The 17,322-nt window shown below is 43.5% G+C and overlaps 1 protein-coding gene across 6 annotated transcripts in view; it reads left to right on the top strand.

Annotated features, from left to right (window-relative positions):
• RGL1 (ral guanine nucleotide dissociation stimulator like 1) overlaps positions 1 to 17,322 on the top strand; it is a 160,363-nt gene that overhangs the window by 18,436 nt on the left and 124,605 nt on the right. Inside the window, exon 1 of one of the 6 annotated variants that reach the window (XM_045026588.1) lies at positions 15,641 to 15,715. The exons of 4 other annotated variants lie outside the window; for them this stretch is intronic. The gene's annotated coding sequence lies outside the window, so the exon portion shown is untranslated. Of the gene's footprint in view, positions 1 to 15,640; positions 15,716 to 17,322 lie in introns of those variants that run through there. One more of the 6 variants, XM_045026586.1, reaches the window with a different exon arrangement.

Raw genomic sequence — 17,322 nt, 5'->3', positions numbered from 1 at the left:
TGCTGCACCATCGCGTCTATCTGCAGCATTCAGTAAAGATAGGGTGACATGTAAAAGAGTCAACAGAGGATTGTTTTCACTTCTGGTGGTGGGTGGGGTGTGTGCGCAAATTGCCGAACTATGCCCTGACCCACCGCAGACACTGTGTTTGACCCTAGAAGCATTTGGAGCTCATCCAAGAATGCAAATACTTTTCGGAGACAGCAGGAACTGTGGGATACCTTGCGTCCTCATTCCCCACTCCCTCCATGAGCGTCCATTATATTCTTTGGCTTTCCGTTACGCTCGTCACGCAGCTGCGTGCTGAGTCTGTGCTATGCCGTCTGTCCGTAGATTTTTTAAAAATACTTTGGACCAGGCGTAAAATTACAGTAATTACCCTAATTAGATGCAGGAGTCTCCGAGCGAGATCACCCTGAGGAGGGTCACTGAAGGAGATAGAGAGCGCATGCTGCGTGAAAGCTAGCACGAACCAGGGCCCGATACAGCCGTGCTCGGGGAGGCAGTGCTCCCTGAGTACCTCATGAAAGCCTTGCGCGGAAAACTGTGCTACCACGGAGCACCCAATAAGGCAGCTCTCCTCAGGAACCTCCTGCTGATGCTTTTCGATTAACGCAAGGAGAGCTTCGTGGAGATCTCCAAGGATGATTTCTGTTCTATCCCCATATCTAGAGAGACCTCCTTTTCACACAGTTAAGATTCCTGTTATATTAAGAATAAAAGTTAACATGGTTAAAGCACTTACCGACTGCTCCTTCCCCTGATTCAGGGTCCGGGTTAATGGCCGGGGAGGGTTGTTGGGGGATCTCCGTGACGGTGATGAATAGATCCTGGCTGTCGGGGAAACCAGCGTTGTAAGCGCTCTCGCCTGCCTCGTCCTCCACAAACCCTTCCTCATCTTCACCGTCCGCGAACATCACCGAGGAACTGGCCGTCGACACTGTCCCATCGTCAGAGTCCACGGTCACTGGTGGGGCAGTGGTGGCAGGCTCCGTAGCGTCCGTTTGCCGCTTTGATTTTTTTGGTAGCCTTGTCTGGGGTCCTTGATTTTCACGTGGCGCTGCGTTGCATCCCGCCTGTATCCTCTGTCTCTCATGGCTTTGGAGACCTTCTCGTAGGTCTTCGCATTCCCTGTTTTGGAGCGCAGCTCCGAAAGCACAGACTCCTCGCCCCACACACCGATCAGATCAAAGAGTTCCCAGTCAGTCTATGCTGGGTCCCTCTTTCTATTCACAGATAACATGAACTCCTCTGCTGGAGAGCTCTGCATCGTTGCAGGTGCTGCGGAGCTCGCCCCGATGTCCAGCCAGGACGTCAGATTCAAAGTGCCCAGACAGGAAAATGAATTCAAATTTTCCCGGGTCATTTCCTGTGTGGCTGGTCAGAGAATCCAAGCTCGGACTGCTGTCCAGAGCGTCAACAGAGTGGTGCACTGTGGGATAGCTCCCGGAGCTACTAAGTTCGATTTGCATCCACACCTAGCCTAATTCGAGCTAGCCATGTCGAATTTAGCGTTACTCCACCTGCCGGGGTGGAGTACCAAATTCGAACTAACGAGCCCTCTAGTTCGAATTAAATGGCTTCCTGGTGTGGACGGTTGAGCGGTTAGTTCGAATTAACGCTGCTAAATTCGAATTAAAGTCCTAGTGTAGACCAGGCCCTAGTTTCTGTTGTTGGTTAGTGTTATTTTAGTCAGTGAAAATAAAGCATGTTTGGAGAACTGCCAGGAAGACACGATTTCAAAACATGGCTGTTTTCTTTCAGTTTAGCAAAAGGTTAAGTGTTATCTTTGGTTATCTCATGATCTTAATCTGATAGTGATGCCCTTAACATGGGTGGTGTGAAGTGGCCATCTGCCCTTTTAACAGCTGACAAGAGAATGGATTGTATTTTTGCCTATTGCACTGAAGACTGCTATATGGGCTACTTGAGGGTTTTATGTGCACAAGCTGAGTTGTATTCATTACTTTGATGTGCAGTAAATTTAAACAAGAAATCGTCGGAATATCCTATTTCTAGCATGTGCCAGTTCTAGTATTTGTGTTAATATTCATCATGGCTTTTAAAAAAAGATTCACAGAGACATTTGTGGATCTGAAATAACAAGAGACCTCGGCTTCTCCTGATATCATTCCTTGCTGGTGACAATCCAGTGAGACGGCTGAGGCAAAAAAGACAGTGAAAACATAAACACAAATAAAAAATATTTATTCTGGTTCCTGTGGAACAACAGCTTAAATTACATCAACGGAATAATGGATTTCATCTTTAAATTCCTATCATTTGCCAGTGTTACATGGTGCAAATTGCATGACCTCATTTAATTACATATGTCGTTTCTTTGCCAGATCTGTCACTTCCTGTGCTTTCAGTTTGGTGTCATGCTTAGTGTTGGTGGGTTGACCTCACAAGGTTCAGAGTTCAGACGCAGATCAAATAAACACCAAAGTTATTTGTTCAAATTAGACTTCTTGGGTCTGTTTCTGGTTGTGATAAAAGTACCACAAGAACAGCCTCTCTTTTGGTGTTTTGGTATTTCTGCCCAAACATTGGGGTAAGAGGTATCTTACTTCTGAATCAGTTTCCCCATTTCTAGATGTGTTTAAAATAAAAAATTCTTCAAGAGTAATGATCCTCCATACGGCTATAGCACCTTTCATCCAAGGATCCCAATATGTTTTACACACATTAATGAGTTATACTGCACAACACCACTCTGAGCTAGGTATACGTCAGGCCTGATTCTCATTTATACTAAGGCCCCTTTATACCACTCTGAGCAGTGTCAAGGAGCTTAGTGTAATTGAGAATCAGGCCCTCTTATCTTCATTTTACAGGGGGGAAACTGAGGCACAGGTAATAGCCTTGCAAATATTTGTTGCCCAGTGAGTTCGGGACTAGGCTAGGAACAGAATTTAGGTAAGCCAACTCCCAGACTTGTGTCTGAGTCACAAGACCATCCTGCCCCAAAACATACAGAACGCAATTCCTTCCAAAGGCCAATTCTTATCCTTGCCTATGTCAGTATGGCAACTCTACTGAATATGTACTCCATAGCAAATACAGGATCCAGATCTCTTTGGCATCCTACCCTGCCCACCCCAGCCCCCCAAATTTGGCCGTAGGAAATAAGAACAGCTATTGCAGAACAAATCAATAGCCTGCCTAGATCAGTATCAGATCTGCAACAGTGACCAGTTTCAGATGCTTCAAAGACTCCTATAGCCTTTCATAATTCACTGTATTGTGCAGTACTATCCTGTCAGCTGATCAGGTTCTGCCCTGCAGCAAGAGCTTTGATAGCTCATATAATTTTCATCTTAGGTAGTGTACTGCAGATATGAGTCTTATTCATATAAGTATCTAAGCCTTGATCAAAGCTCACTAATCCTGCTTGCTGAAGCTCTGGCTTTGAATGTGCTCAGACCATAGAGGTGAAAAGATTTATTTTCCCTCCTTATACGCTTTTGTGAGTCTTGTATTAATCAGCATGTTGCTTATTGCTGTTTATTGTATTTACATATTTTCAGCTATTTGTGTACAAAATCCACAGCCCGATTCCTTCCAGACAATTGTACTGCAGGTTTCTGGGGGCTTGTTTACAATGCAGTGCATGGTGACTTAAATTCATAATTCTCACTATTGTTAATAGGGGTTACATATGCAGCACAGCCTGCTAGAGCTGTACCCCACAAAATGGATGGGGAAGGTGGGGCAGGGAGCATATCCCTCTGTGCAAGTAGCATGGCCGGATATCTTCATGTACTTGAGAGAGCTACATAAGAATGGCCATACTGGGTCAGACCACTGGTCCAACTAGCCTAGTATCCTGTCTTCTGGCAATGGCTGATGCGAGATGCTTCAGAGGGAATGAACCGAACAAGGCAATTAAGTGATCTCACACCTATCATCCAGTCCCAGCTTCTGGCATTCAGAGATTTAGAGACACCCAGAGCATGGTGTTGCATCCCTGACCATCTTGGCTAGTAGCCATTGATGGACCCATCCTCCATGAACTTATCTAATTGTTTTTTGAACCCTCATATAGTTTTGGCCTTCATAGCATCCTCTGGTAATGAGTAAATCTTTTAAATACTTCCTTACTTTTCAGGAGGGTCAGGAAGCATAATTCACTAATAATGTTTGTGAAGTGCTTTGCGATCTTCTAATAAAAAGTGTCTTAAAAGTGCTGAGTATTATTAATTGTAAAAATAAAACAAGCCGCGGTGTCCAAGACTGCATGAGTTTATGGGGAGTGCTTTGTGCTGCTGTGGTTTGCCTACAAGGACAGTGCATAATTGTATGTAATTCAGTGTTCTGTACGGTGCTTTGATACACCTCAGCATGAAAAGTACAGTGTAAAACCAAATTCCATTCAAAGGAAAACTGAAACACGTTTGATAAAAAATTGCTAGACAGACACCTCATACTGTCTGCAAAGAAGCCAGGACTGTTTCTCTCTTAGTATGAGAGAAGGGTCTAGCTGTGATATATTAAATGCTTAAAGAACTGGAATGTACTTCTTTTTCTTTAAGATTTCAAATGCTTGAGCAGGACTATGTCTGGGTTTCTCATCAGCTCTTCATAATACCTTGGGTAATCCATAACAGCATTTTCAAAGGCAATGCAGAATGACTTGTGTGTGTCTATGTTTGATCCTAGATTGTTTTCCTAAGGTTAAGGGTTAAAGTTTTGACAGATGTGGCTGCCATCTAATTGGCCCCTTTTAGCTCCCTTTTTATATACAAGTGCTTGATAGCTCAATCTGTGAAATACAGCATCTCCATTTTGGTACCAGTCTGGAATGAACCAGATGGAATATTTTGCTGCCTCTCAAGTTTTCTAGTCTGCACAGGGATGGTATATCACTTTCAGTGCACAGGACAGAGGATATTCCTGCTCTGTATTACTGTAACTGTGACACATCATTTCAGCTCCTACTCTGCTTGCACCTGGATTGCAGGATAAGACCATTTTTGAAATTTTGCATGTGTTTTTCTCCTCTTTCTTTCCCTCCATCCACATCAGCAGGTCTTTGATGAAGGGCCTTTTCCCATAATCCACCATACCAGCTCTTGACAGTTTTTCTCTTCATCCTACCCTGCAGCCTTTGAGGAGGGGCCTTTTCTTTCATCCGGGTCTGGCAGACAAAATTGCACATGGAATCTCTATCTTTGTGGTACAGTGAAACACGGCCAAGTAGAATTAAACTGGTTAAGCAAAATCACAGATTAAAATGAAAATACATAAAAATGAGCCATGTTCATAGACACGAATAGATAGTAAATATAAAGCAGCTTTTAAATTTATTGCAAGTGTGTAGCTGTATTCTGTTATGGATCAGGCATCATGCACGGAGTCATAGACAAATCAGATTGCCCACCCAGCACATGATTTGAATTGTAATAGCTGTAGTGGTATTCTGTATGAAGCATAATTCATTTGCTTGGAAGAAAAAAAATCTGTTTAGTTTACTAATTCATAATAATAAATTGGTATCCACTGTACCTTTTGTCTTAGTATTTCAGAGCACGCTACAAACGTTAAGGGTAAGCTCTTTGGGGCAGAGTCCATGCTGTCATACGTGTTTGTACAGTGCCTAGCCCTAAGGGCTTTGAGCTTGATTGTGCCCTTTGGACACTACCATAATACAAATAATAAATAAGAACATTGTGCCTAGCCCTTCCTGGGTGCTTAAGGGTGGAGAGCACAGGAGACTCCCTCCTGCATAGGGTCTGAACACAAATCAACAACAGCCCTGAAGGGGATCTTTAAAAAGGCACTGCTAGGTTGGTTAGTTTGGAGGCAGAGCAGGGATAGTGGGTGAAGAACTATGATCTGGCCTTAAGTAAGCTTCACAATACCCCTCTGAAATAGGGAAGTATTACCCACCCTTTAATAATGGATACATGTAGGCACAGGAAGGTCGTGTGACTTTCTCAGAATCACACAGTAGGTCAGTGTCAAAGTCCTGATTCCCAATCCTCAGCCCTAACCAGCAGACCACTTTCCCACTTGTATTGTACTCACTGTTGTTACCTCATTTGACCCGAGCGCTTAGCCAATAATCAGAGTCTTGCAGATTGTCTCTGGTAGGTGGAAAAATTGAAGTTGGAGTCAAGTATTTCTTTCCTACAATCCTGTTTATTTACAAAAATGTACATAAAGTCCTGTTTCCCTGAACATTATAGGAAACAAACAACAGGAGAGCGTTTCTTTGCTCACAGTTCCCAGCCTTTTTCTAGTAAGCACTCTTCCCAAAAGCTCTATCTCTTAGCTTTTTCTCAGGATCACCTTCTCTGGCTATCTCTGGGGTTTTCTTGCTGCCTTCTCTGTGTTCTTCTGTGGTGTTTCTGCTCATTGTCGCTCTCTCTCATACATGGCTCTATCAAACTATATGCAGCCCTCTGTGTTTGCATTTAGACCTGAGGGAAAACATCTGACCGCTCTCAACTCCTATTCCCGGACATCGCAGGCCACAGAACTTGACCCTAGGGTCGCCAACTTTCTAATCACACAAACCAAACACCCTAGCCCTGCCCCTTCCCGAAAGCCCCCTCCCCTCTCACTACATTGGGATGTTTGAGAGGTTGAGGGCTCTGGGGTGGAGCTGCGGATGAGGGGTTTGGGGTGCATGAGGGGGCTCCAGGCTGAGATTCAGCATGCGGGAGGGGGCTGCAGGTTGGGGTGCAGGAGAGGGTACAGGCTCTGGGCTGGGGGTGCAGGCTTTGGGGTGGGGCCAGGAATGAGGGGTTCAGGGTGTGAGAGGGGGCTCTGGGCTGGGGCAGGTGGTTGGGGTACAGGACGGGGCTTCGGGTTGTGGGGGAGGCTCAGGGCTGGGGCATGGGATTGGGGCTCAGAGTTGGGGTGCAGGCTTACCGCGGATGGCTCTCAGCGGCGCAGGGGGCTAAGACAGGCTCCCAGCCTGTCCTGGCTCTGCATTGCGCCCTGGAAGCGGCCAGCAAGTCTGGCTCCTAGGTATGGGGGGGAGCAGGAGGCCCTGCACGCTGCTCTCATGCACAGGCACCACCCCCCAGCGGCCATGGTTCCTGGCCATTAGGAGTGTGGAGCTTTTGCTTGGGGTGGGGACAGCACATGGAGCCCTGTGGCCACCCGCTTAGGAGCCGGACCTGCTGGCCGCTTCCAGGGCGTAGTGCGGTGCTGGGACAGGTAGGGACTAGCCTGCCTTAGCCCTGCAGCACCGCTGACTGAACTTTTAACGGCCTGGTCGGCGGTGCGGACTGGAGCCACCAGGGTCCCTTTTCGACTGGGCATTCCAGTAAAAAACTGGACATCTGGAAACCCTACTTGACCACACAGTCCTATAATAGGCCCATAACCTCTGGTTGAGTTACTGAAATCTTCAAATCTTGGTTTAAAGACTTCAAGTTAAAGAGAATCCATCATTTACTCTAGTTCAAATCAGCAAGTGAATGGTGCTCAACTCTGCAGAGGAAGGCAAAAGAAAAAAAGAACCCCAGGGTCGCTGCAGATCTGATCTGGGGGGAAATTCTTTCCCAGTCCCCAAAATGGCAGTCAGTTAGACCCTGAGCGCACAGTCATAGACCTGGGAAAGAATTTTCTGTTGTAACTCAGAGTCCTCTCCATCTAGTGTCCCATCTCCAGCTATTGAAGATATTTGCTAATAGCAGTCGCAGATGGGTCAGATGCCGCTGTAAGCAGTCTCATTGTACTATTATCAAGCTCAGTCTTGAAACTAGTTAGATTTTTTTTTTGCTCCCACTATTCCCTGTGGAAAGCTGTTCCAGAATTTCACACCTCCAGTGGTTAGTTTAACTTCAAACCTAAATTTGTTGACTGACAGTTTATATCCATTTGTTCTTGTGCCAATATTGGATCTTAACTTAAAAAACTCCTCTGAGGTATTTATAAAGCAATCATATCTCCTGTTTTGTTAGGCTAAACAAGTCAAGCTTCTTAAGCCTTCCCTCATAAGGTGGGTTCTCCAGTCCTCGGATCATCCTAACAGCCTTTTTCTGTATCTGTTCCACTTTGAATTAATTTTTCTTATATATGGGAAATAAGAATTGCCTGCAGTATTCCTGATGAGGTCTTACCAGTACCCTCTGTAATGGCAATAACACTTCCCTATTTCTACTGGAAATACCTTGCCTGATGCATCCTAGGATTACATTGGCCTTTTTCATGGCCACATCACATTGGCGGCTCATAGTCATCCTGTGATTGACTAATACAGCCAGATCTTTCTCTGCTGTCGCTTCCAACTGACACATCTCTATCTTATAGCAAAAATTCTTGTTGTTAGTCCCTAGAGGCATGACTTTGCACTAATTACATTTCATTCCATTTCTATTACTTCAGTTTTCAAGGTCATCAAATCTTCTTGTATGATATTCTGTTCCTCCTTTGTATTGGCAATACCTCCCAACTTTGTGCCATCCATAAACTTTATTAGCACATTATCACTTTTTGGAAATGATAAATAAGATTGATCCCAAAACTGATTTTGAGGAACTCCACTAGAAGCCTCCCTCCAGCCTGACAGTTCGCTTTGAAGCATGACCTGTTGCACTATCCTTCTTACCCACCTTTCAATTCTTGTATTAATCCTCATCTTCTCCAATTTAAATAATAATTTCCCATGTGGACCTGTATCAAATGCTTTACTGAAATTCAGATAGGTTAGATCTATTGCATTTTATTTGCTAAAAAATTGATTATCTTCTCAAAGAAAGAGATCAAGTTGACTGGAATGAACTACCTTTTGTAAAACCATGTAGTATTTTATCCCAGTTACTGTTTACCTCTATGTCCATAACTACTCTCTCCTTCAAAATTTCTCCTAAGACCTTGCATACATTTGAGGTCAAACTAGCAGGCTTGTAGTTTCCCGAATCACTTTCTCCCCTTTCTTAAATATAGATACTGTATTTGCAATTTTCCAGTCATAGGGCACAACTCTTGAGTTTACAGATTCATTAAAAATCCTTGCTGCTGTGCTTGCAGTTTCATGTGCCAGTTCCTTTAATATTCTTGGATGGAGATTATCTGGGGCCTGTGGATTTGGTCTCATTGAGCTGTTTGAATTTAGCTTCCACCTTGGATGTTGTAAATTCTGCTTCCATACTTTGTTCCCATTAGCCATCCTACCACTGTCCCCAAACTCCTCGTTACTCTTATTAAAAACGGAGGCAAAAAATTCATTTAGGTGTTGCGCCATACCTAGATTATCATTAATCTCCATCCCATCTTCAGTGTTTAGTGATCCCACTTCTTCTTTCCTTGTTTTCTTTTTATTGACATGGTTAAAAAAAACCCTTTGCTATTGGTTTCTATTTCCTTGAAAAGATCCAGGTCTGCTTGGCTTTTGGAAATTCTCATTTTTTCTCTATGCTTTCTGATCTCCAAGAATTATCAGCTTTCCTTGCTGATCCCTGCTTTCATTTCTTTCTCTTAATAACCTATATGAGATGCTTACTAATTCAGTTTGGTCTGCAACCCTTCCCTTTGAATTTTTCCCCTTGTTTGGGATGCAGGCTTCAGATAGTTTCTTCAACTTTGACATACCATAATTCCAAGCTTCCTCCACATTCAGATGCTTGAGCTCTTCAGTTTAGTCCCCTTCCCTAGCAAATTCCCTTAGTTTTTTAAAGATTGTCCTTTTGAAATCAAGTTCACAAAGGATAGGTCCATTAATGGTTATTAGCCAAGATGGTCAAGGATGCAGCCCCATGCTCTGGGTATCCCTAGTTTCCGTTTGCCAGAAGTTAGGCATGGCTATCAGGGGATGGATCACTCAGTGATTGCTTGTTCTGTTCATTCCCTCTGAAGCATGTGGCATTGGCCACTGTTGGAAGACAGGATACTGAGCTAGATGGACCTTTGGTCTGACCCAGTCCGGCTATACTTAGGGTACGTCTACACTACGGGATTATTCCGAATTTACATAAACCGGTTTAACAAAACAGATTGTATAAAATCGAGTGTGCGTGGAAACTAAACACATTACACCGGTGGTGTGCATCCACGGTCCGAGGCTAGCGTCGATTTCTGGAGCATTGCACTGTGGGTAGCTATTCCGTAGCTATCCCATAGATCCCGCAGCCTCCCCCGCCCCTTGGAATTTCCGGGTTGAGATCCCAGTGCCTGATGCGGCAAAAATCATTGTCGCGGGTGGTTCTGGGTAAATGTTGTCAGTCACTCCTTCCACTGGGAAAGCAACGGCAGACAAGCATTTCGTGCCTTTTTTCCCTGGATTGCCCTGGCAGATGCCATAGCATGGCAATCATGGAGCCTGTTTAGCCTTTTGTGACTGTCACCGTATGTGTACTAGATGCCGCTCACAGAGGCGATTCAACAGCGCTACACAGCAGCATGCTTTTGCTTTTGCATGATAGCAGAGATGGTTACCAGCCATATTGTACCATCTACCATACCATAAATTGGTAATAAGATGATCGTGGCTACCAGTCCTTTTGCACTGCACCATTTGCTGCTGTCATAAGTGCCCCTGGCTGAGATCAGCCAGGGGCGCAAAAGCCAAAATTGGGAATGACTCCCTGAGTCAATCACTCCTTTTTGGTATCTAAAAATAGAATCAGTCCTGCCTAGAATATGGGCAAGTGTACTAGAGAACCACTGTATCATAGAACCAGAGAGCACAGCTGTTCTGTGTCAGATCCTGCAGAAATTATGAGCTGTATGCTATTCACAGGGGGTGCTCCTGCAACAACCCCACCTGTTGATTCCGTTCTTCCCCCAGCCTTCCTGGGCTACCGTAGCATTGTCCCCCCACTTGTGTGATGAAGTAATAAAGAATGCAGGAATAAGACACAGTGACTTGTTAGTGAGATATGAGTGGAAGGCAGCCTCCAGCTGCTATGATAGTCCAGACAGGACAGTAAGGAGTGTGGAGGAGAGGAGCCCATCATCCCTCTGCTAGTCCAGGGGCAATTGAATCTTTTCTTTACACATGAAGGGTGGGGGCTGATGGAGCTCAGCCCTCTGTTGCTATAATGATGATGGTTATCAGCCATACTGTACCATCTACCACGAAAAATTAGGACCAGGCGCCCTTGATTGACCTTACCGATGCTAGTCAGCATGGTTACCAGTCCTTTTGCACTGCCCCATGTGCCAATAGGCTGATGATGAGGACGGATACCAGTCATATTGTACCATCAGCCATCCATGGCGTGGGGGGAGCAAGGATGTTGGTGTTGAGTGCTGCACCATCGCGTCTATCTGCAGCATTCAGTAAAGATAGGGTGACATGTAAAAGAGTCGAGAGGATTGTTTTCCCTTTCACTTCTGGGGGTGGGTGGGGGGGTGCGTAAATTGCCTAGCTATGCCCTGACCCACCGCGGACACTGTTTTTGACCCTAGAAGCATTTGGAGCTCAGCCAAGAATGCAAATGCTTTTCAGAGACTGCAGGAACTGTGGGATAGCTTGAGTCCTCCAGTCCATGAGCGTCCATTTGATTCTTTGGCTTTCCGTTACGCTTGTCACGCAGCAGTGCGCTGAGTCCCTGCTATGGCATCTGTCTGGAGATTTTTTAAAAATGATTTTGAATTTCGTCTTCTGTAACGGAGCGCTGATAGAACAGATTTGCCTGCCCTTACAGCGATCACGTCCGCATCGTCCATGCGGGAGCTCTTTCTTTATTTTGATTTTTAACTGCATCACCACACGTGCTGATCGGAGCTCCACGCTGGGCAAACAGGAAATATTCAAAAGTTCGCGGGGCTTTTCCTGTCTACCTGGCCACTGCATCTGAGTTCAGATTGCTGTCCAGAGCGGTCAGTGGTGCACTGTGGGATACTGCCCGGAGGCCAATACCGTCGATCTGCGGCCACACTAACCCTAATCCGATATGGTAATACCGATATTAGCGCTACTCCTCTCGTTAGGGAGGAGTACAGAAACCGGTTTAAAGAGCCCTTTATACCGATATAAAGGGCCTCTTAGTGTGGACGGGTGTGGCGTTAAATCGGTTTTACGCTCCTAAAACCGGTTTAAACGCCTAGAGTAGACCAGGCCTTATGTTAAGGACCTTCGTTGCAGACATATTTTTGTTTATTCTTCCATTTAGTTTAAACTGAACTAACTCATGATCACTTGAACCAAGATTGTCCTCTATAACCAGCTCTTCTTTGAGGTCCTTGCTCGCTACTTACCAATACTAAATCTAAAATGGCATCCCCTCTTGTTGGTTCAGTGACTGGTGAAGAAATCTGTTGGATTTATATCTGGGACTTACCATTATTAGTAGCACTTGTCCTCCAATCTATAGCTGGGAAATAAAACATTCCCATAATCACACAACGCCCAGTATTATTTATTTCATTAAAAATATGAAAGAGGTCTCTGTCCATATCCAAATTGGATTCTGGGAGTCTGTAGAAGACCCTAATCACTGTGCCAGTAGAACCTCTCTTACTTTTCTTCTCCAAAAGGATTTTGACCCATGTGATTTCCTTAAAAATCACGTGGTTTTAAAAATAATATATGTTGTGGTTTTTGTTTGCCTTCTAGTGTGGGAGTCTTCAGCGTTCATGGTTTCAAACGTTTCTCCACAATTATGAGGTCTAGAATCTTACTTCTCTCCCTTTTCTTACGATTTTTCAGGTAATAACATGGTTCCATCAGCTGGGGCTTTTAGGAAAACATGAGATGTCATAACACATGCAAGAAAATTGTGAAATTTGACATGACACCCATCATTTATTTGTGTTTTGTCTGATGCAAATTTGAATTAGTAACATATATAAAATATGTCTCTGCAGCACTGATTTGCAAGTCGGTGATGACATAGTGCATAGGCCAGTCACATGACATTATTGTTTAATTTTTACTTTACAGTAGTGTCTAGAGGCTCCAGTCAGGTTTGGTGCTAGGTGCTCTTCATATACAAACAAAGATATGATCCAGTTTATTAATCGATCTGTCTGTCATTAAACACACAATCTAATTCCCCTTGAAGTTGATGGGAATCTTTCCACTGACTTTAGGGCAGCTGAATCAGGCCCTGAATCTATTAGATCTGTATTATCATTAGACTTGTAATGGATTTATTTAAGAAATGAGCCATAAATAATGTTTTACAAAAGGCATCATGTCTTTCTTTGAACCCTGAATGAATCCTTGTTGTTTTAGCCCCAGTCTTGGAAAAAAAATAAAAAATATAATTTTTACTAGGCCACCAGGCCTGAATGGAGAATAGGAAGGCTAGGAAGTCATTCCAGCTGTTTTCCTTTTGTTGGCACTCAGCGCTCTGAGCAGGAATTGCTGAGCAAAGAACATCATTTCCCAAGAGAGGTTCATTGGGATAGCACAAATGCAGTCTGGCTGTTTTTTAATTAAAAGCTCCTGCCAAATACTATCATGGGGAGGGGGAGGGGAGGAATGCATGAAGACTGGAGTCCACTTGGAAAAGAGAGAAACCGGCCTCAGAAAGCAGCAGAGCAGAGTGTTTTCTCTCTTCTAAACTCTTGCTTTTTAGCATTTTAGCATAACCAGAAGAGACCTGCTTCTGCCCTCCTCCCCCCACAAATCTGTTTTGAGTATTGCTTCTCAACAGAGAGACTGAGTTGGAGAAGGATTGTGCAACTTTGGAAATGGTTTTGGACCAGCTAGTGGAACAAAAAAAAAGCAAATTCCTTCTCTAGAGAGGTTGCCAAATTATTGACTTACACATCACGCTACGTTATAACGATAATACACCAGGACCAGATGTGTATTTGTGTGTCTAAACCAACTTTTAAAGCAAAAAAGTGCAGTGATTTCTTTGCTTCTCCCTGGCTCTCCAAATAAAGCTTAAGAAAACAAACCATAAAAAGTAACTGAATGGTGTTTACCCTGGGATACAGGCCTCTTCACCTTTAGCTTCCTGGTTTTAATCCAGAATAACTCCGTAATGACCGAAAGCTGTTACCACATAATGGCAGTTTGGTGGCCAGCGTGAAATGGATTTGATGATTTAATTCCAGTCCTCAGTTGACAGATGTCCACAACATAAAACCCATCGCTACAGGTGATACTATCTGGCACTCTTCTTGGCAATCTCAGCAAAGAGATCAAGGACAGATTTAGGTTTAGGGACTGAACTGTCCTCTTCAAAGTGGCAGTTTCAGGTAGGAGTTGAGGCATATAGGCAATGCATTCTGGCGAAGCTTGCATTGCATCAGTCTATGCTGTGTATCTTTTTGGGGACTTGAGGACTTACACCTCCAAGGCTTCCAGTCTGGGTCTGCTCACCAGTACTAAAAAGGGGGAGAAAATCATGTGCCTCCTATATAGCAGTGTGAAACACCTACCATTAGCCTGCTGGAATAATAGTTTATTTTAATGCCTTTTGACCACTAGGATCTGGCAAGAGCATATCTATTATCCCTGCAAGTGACTCAGACATTTCTATGTCCGCAGAAAGATTTTGTGTTCATTTCGTTTTTGATGTTACTTCACTTTTAAAGAACACCGCCAAGTCCCTTTTTTCTGTAGTCTGTCAGAATTTTTTTCATCCAGAATTATAGAATGGCTTAACTGAAAACAGCTTAAGAAGTGTTCCTGTCTCCAGCACTCAGATACCCAGCTCTCAATGGGGTCCAAACCCCAAATAAATACGTTTTATCCTGTATAAAGCTTTATACGAGGTAAACTCATAAATTGTTCGCCCTCTATAACACTGATAGAGAGAGATGCACAGCTGTTTGCGCCCCCAGGTATTAATACATACTCTGGGTTAATTAATAAAAAGTGATTTTATTAAATACAAAAAGTAGGATTTAAGTGGTTCCAAGTAATAACAGACAGAACAAAGTAAATTACCAACAAAATAAAATAAAACACGCAAGTCTAAGCTTAATACAGTAGGAAACAATGCAGGTAAATCTCACCCTCTGAGATATTCCAATAAGCTTCTTTGACAGACTAGCGTCTTTCTAGTTTGGGCCCAATCCTTTCCCCTGGTACAGTCCTTGTTCCAGCTCAGGTGGTAGCTAGGGGATTTCTCATGACTGCAGCCTCTTTTGTTCTGTTCCACCCCTTATATAGCTTTTGCACAAGGCGGGAATGCTTTGTCTCTCTCTGGGTTCCCATCCCTTCTTCTAAATGGAAAAGCAGAGGGTTAAAGATGGATTCCAGTTCAGGTGACATGATCACATGTCACTGTAAGACTTCATTACCCACTTGCCAGCACACAGGTATACAGGAAAACTTACAAGTAAACAGAGCCATTTACAACCAATTGTCCTGGTTAATGGGAGTCATCAAGATTCCAAGCCACCATTAATGGCCCACAATAGGACTCCAGAGTTGTATTTCATATTTCTGGTTTCAGATACAAGAATGATACATTTATACAAATAGGATGAACACACTCACTAGATTATAAGCTTTGTAATGATACCTTAGAAGAGACCTTTTGCATGAAGTATATTCCAGTTACATTATATTCACGCTCATTAGCATATTTTCATAACATCATATGGAGTGCACCGTCACATGCTGCTTGTGCAAATCAACACAAAACACTGTAGATTCTCTCATGCTGTGTGATGTGTTTTTTAACATTTTGCTAACACTGGTGGGGTTTATAATTATTATTTTTTAATAAATGTTTAAAATCCAAAGGGCATTCCTCACCAGATCACTTTGGGGCTTCAGCTGCCTGAAATGTTCCGTTACTGTGATCATCTATTACAGCAAAGGGCACCCTGGAAATACCTAACATAGGTACGTGTCATTGTCCTTTTTAGTGCACACATTTTCTTAAGGTATATTAGGGTATTTTATGATTTTTAATTTTATTCTCAGGCAAACAATTATTCTTGACGTTTCTGTTATGTTTGTATGTGTAGCTATCCCTTAGTCCTCTTTCTATTTTTATTATATAATTCTATATCTCATTTTCTTTTGTGCTACCTACTATTCCAAATTTGGGTTCTCTCTAACATCTCCCATCATCATGGTATCCGAACGCAGAAGGATTTTCCTTTACAACGTTTCTTTTGGGTTTTGTTTTGCTTTTTGGTCTTTGGCTGGATCTTAAGGAGGGTTCAGCCGTTCAGGAATAAGGTGAACGTTCAAAGCATGGTCAACTTCCTGTAATTGTAGGGTGTCTCTAGCATTGTGTACCTTCCTGTCTTTTGTTTCGGTATGTCTTTATTTAAAGTGGAAATAAAAATAGATGTCAGACGGCTGGAAATAGAAATTAATATTTGGCATCTGAGCACAAATGTGTCCATAATAATAAACAACTTAATCCCAAAGGACCCTAAAATGTTTACAAACTGTGGTTCAAAACTTGTCACTTACAAGTAATTCTGTTGAAGTCCATAGGAGTACTTGTGTACAAAAAGTGAACTGGATTTGGGCCTGTGTACATACTTACTACAGGACTGTAATGCAGCTGCCAAACAGCGAAGAGCACAAGTGACAAGAAGGAAAGTTTTGGCTAAGGACACTGGGTATACTCTTCCCAAAAGTACAAGTGGATCTGTTAATAGCTTAGCCAAACAGATGGGACCATTGTGCTAGAAGCTTTACAAATACATAGGAAGACACAACCGCTGTCCCAAAGCACTTTCAATCTAATGAAAGGCAAGATTTGGTAAGGGTGTGTAGCAACCAGGAGGGATGTGGGACAGAGAAACAAAGTAACAGAAATGAGAATATGCATTTAGATAGAGCAATCAAGTTATGCATCTAGCCTAAGTCATTTCACCTTATGTTTTTAACAGAAATAAACATTAGCAGTCCCCACTGGCCCTTTACCTAGCCATTATGAATTGGTGATCTTTTGTGGGCATCACTTCTTCAGATCTCTCTTCGAGATCTACTTCTATTGTGATGCCCACAAAAGATCACCAATCAATTGCGCGTTTCTGGGGCGGCAATTTGGTGGCAGCTTCTGTCTTCAGCTGGAAGACAGAAGCTGCACCGCCACGGACAGCTGAGCATAGAAAGCTGCTGCTGAATTGCTGCCGCCGTGGAAACACTTGTGCTGCCCTAACGGCACACAGACTGCCCCCGGCCATCCACGGTTGCAATTCGGCACGCTGCCTGAGGGCAAAAACACACTGACTGCCGCCCCTTGCAGATTGCTTGGAATGCTGGTGCCTGGAGTTGGCCCTGGATATGACACCCAGGTTGCAGGCCCTAGTGGCAAAGAGGTTAATGGTGCATTCAACTATGACAGAGAAAGAGGGGAATTGGGAGGGTTGGAAAGTGAGATTTGAGGCTTAATCCACTATACCATCCACTCTGACCACTGGCTTTCTATGTAACTAACCAATATTGCATGTGCCTGCCTCCTTATCTATACAATGACTATATTCAAT

The sequence above is a fragment of the Mauremys mutica genome, chromosome 8 (genome assembly GCF_020497125.1).
Source record: "Mauremys mutica isolate MM-2020 ecotype Southern chromosome 8, ASM2049712v1, whole genome shotgun sequence".
Classification (NCBI taxonomy): domain Eukaryota; kingdom Metazoa; phylum Chordata; order Testudines; family Geoemydidae; genus Mauremys; species Mauremys mutica.
This window is presented reverse-complemented; position numbering and strand designations above follow the sequence as displayed.